At 46.4% G+C, this 2,601-nt stretch overlaps 1 long non-coding RNA gene across 4 annotated transcripts in view; it reads left to right on the top strand.

The window, feature by feature from the left end:
- LOC102681565 overlaps window positions 1–2,601 on the top strand; it is a 48,783-nt gene that overhangs the window by 29,261 nt on the left and 16,921 nt on the right. Inside the window, exon 1 of one of the 4 annotated variants that reach the window (XR_004150915.1) lies at window positions 599–1,787. The exons of 2 other annotated variants lie outside the window; for them this stretch is intronic. This is a non-coding gene — a long non-coding RNA (uncharacterized LOC102681565). Of the gene's footprint in view, window positions 1–598; window positions 1,788–2,601 lie in introns of those variants that run through there. One more of the 4 variants, XR_004150919.1, reaches the window with a different exon arrangement.

The raw sequence follows: 2,601 nt of genomic DNA, 5'->3' as shown, positions 1-2,601 counted from the left end.
CATTCTCTTTCTTGTTTCTTCTTCTATATTCTCCCGTGTGTATATATATTTCTTTTTCTTTTTTTTTTTTCCGCCCCTCTTTCCTTGAGTTTATTTCCTTTTCACCAGCGCTACTACTCGCGCTACTCGTCCTCTTACGCGCGACCGTTGTTCCCTCTGTTCCTTGGACGGAAATGAATATTAACGAGCCACTTTCGCAGCGATCGCGTAATGGTAAGATCTGATCTTCGGGAAGGGGCGCATTTGTTAAGCTAATTTAATTTAAGGGAAATATTTCGTTGTGTAACTTTACGGATAAATCGCGTGGATGAATTATGGCGCACGGAACAATTAGGAAATCACGTTCCTAACGCGTTGTGCGTTGAGAACGAAATTAAATAACCGGGTGAGGAAATTATCGTTTTATTATCATGATTAAAAATATGGTTGACGGATCAACAATCGTTAAAATGCGTCCGTGCCAAATTAAAATCTACGATCTCTCAAGAACGCGTTAAGGTAAAAACACGGTGAGAGAGGATAGGGTATCATTTTAAAGATACACTATATATATATATATATATATATATATACTTACACACCACATGTTTCTTTATCGTCACCATGTAACACATACCGTTTCTGCTTTTATAGTTCCAGACTGTTCCTTCGTTGCTCCCCGAACGGCCCTTGCACGACAAAAAGTATAGGGAGTAGTTACGGCGACCGGTGAACAGCACCTTACTAACGTCAACGTTGCCTCCGTTCCGTGAATCGGCCGTTCCCGGCTAACGTAGTCCTTGGGCTTCTAATATTTACACGCTCGCAGCGCGAGCCACCACGATATTCCCAACGTTGACGATAAAGCCAACGGCGTAAAGAACTGAATTGAATTTTGCGTACAAACAGGATCAGTCGCCTTAGAGTGTAAATAATGGCGGGGCAGCGTTGTGACGCGAGCTTTCCCCGAGATACTGCCCCTTTTCATGGAACCAGTAATTCGACGTTATCTGCGGATGTCCCTTTATGAGCGACGTCGCGCGTTGCGGTTTAACTTCCATTCATGTAATTCGATCGTTTCGAGAAGCCTGAGTGCATATAATATAGCCTGTGCACCGACGCGAATAAAAATAAAAAAAGAAAAAAAAAGGAAGAGAGAAGAAGAAAAAAAGAAAGAAAGAAAGAAAGAAAGAAAGAAAGAAAGAAAGAAGTACAAGAAGCGTTTGGAGAGAAGGCTTTGACGACATGGAGTAAAAAAGGGCGTAAAAACTTACGAGCACGATAGTTGTTTTTCACCTATACGACTGAGGTAAAAAAAAAAAAAAGAAGGACACGGTGTAAGAGGTTGGAATAAAAGACGCGTGAAAGAAACAAGACACGCAAGTACTGCAAATCGAGAGAAAGAAACGTAGTGTAAAAAAAAAAAATATTGCGGTGCTGTTCGCTGCCGGTTAGCCCCTGGGCTTGAAAGTCTATTGTCCTCGGTTCATTACACATTTTCAGGAGTGTCCTGGCGAAGGACAGTGGGTGGAGGGACCAGTCGCTGACCAGATGCATGACAACGAAATATGAAATATCAGATTTCACTAACGTTACGTCTTTTTACCATAGTGCGTTTTTCGCGAGCAAGGGCCACCAAAGGCAGTGGAAAAAAGAACAGCGGGGCGAAATAAAAGGGAAAAACATTTTACAAAACGTTGTTCTCCGTCCCAGGAAAGCAGGCAGAGGGGGAGGGAGTCGGATTTTCAGCTCCGATAATAGTCACTTTTGGGGTAACCGAGCGAATCCATTGAATCACCGATCGCCAAGTAAGTGGAACGGTTATTTCGTATTTTGAATGGCCCGTGATTAGAATAGTTAGCGAGCGGGGAATAACCGACCGGTACCGGAACCGATTCGATATCGAGCGCGTCCACGATGTATATACATACGTACATCGAAAAACCGGGATCGATCGGTTACGAGTCTAAATACAAATTCTTTCTGCCACCACGATTTCACGGTTGGAATTAACCACGGACGATACGTTTAACAAACATCGCGGATCGGTAAGCATCGTATAGAAGAAGGCAACACGGTGTTGGGCGAAGATGAGAGAAGGGGATGGGTGGCGTCCAGTGAGCCCCTAATTTCCATCGTACCCGATTCATTACCGACTACGCGGGGGAGGAGGGTGACGAGGTGGAGAAAGAGAAGCGAGCAGGAGGAGGAGGAGGAGGAGAAGGAGGAGGTGGTGGGATGAGAGACGGTAGGAGCGAGAAGAGAATGAGAGGGGGGTAGAACGGTGGCGGCGCATTATTACGAGGCCGAATTACCTAATTTCGCTGGTCGTTACGTTGTTTCGACGAGCCGGAGCCCCCCGGGTCTGGAGAGGGGCGTAGAGCCCTCACGGTGGCGGGTCCTTCTGGCACCGAGGTTCGCGTTAAACCACCCCATTTGAGCGTTTTCCACCCCGACGACCTTACCATCGGGGTGGCCCGACTATAAGTCCCCCTTGCATCTCCTGCTTGCAGTCCGCGCGGATCCGTCGGCCAATCCCGACACACCTTGCCCCGACTTATCCAATAGCCGCTGCTTGTTCTTAAGCAAAGAACCCCTCTTTCTACACACCGCTAGCCAGCT

The sequence above is a fragment of the Apis dorsata genome, unplaced genomic scaffold (assembly GCF_000469605.1).
Source record: "Apis dorsata unplaced genomic scaffold, Apis dorsata 1.3 scaffold_371, whole genome shotgun sequence".
Taxonomy (NCBI): Eukaryota; Metazoa; Arthropoda; class Insecta; order Hymenoptera; family Apidae; genus Apis; species Apis dorsata.
The sequence above is the reverse complement of the archived record's forward strand: the minus strand, read 5'-3'. Positions and strand labels throughout refer to the sequence as shown.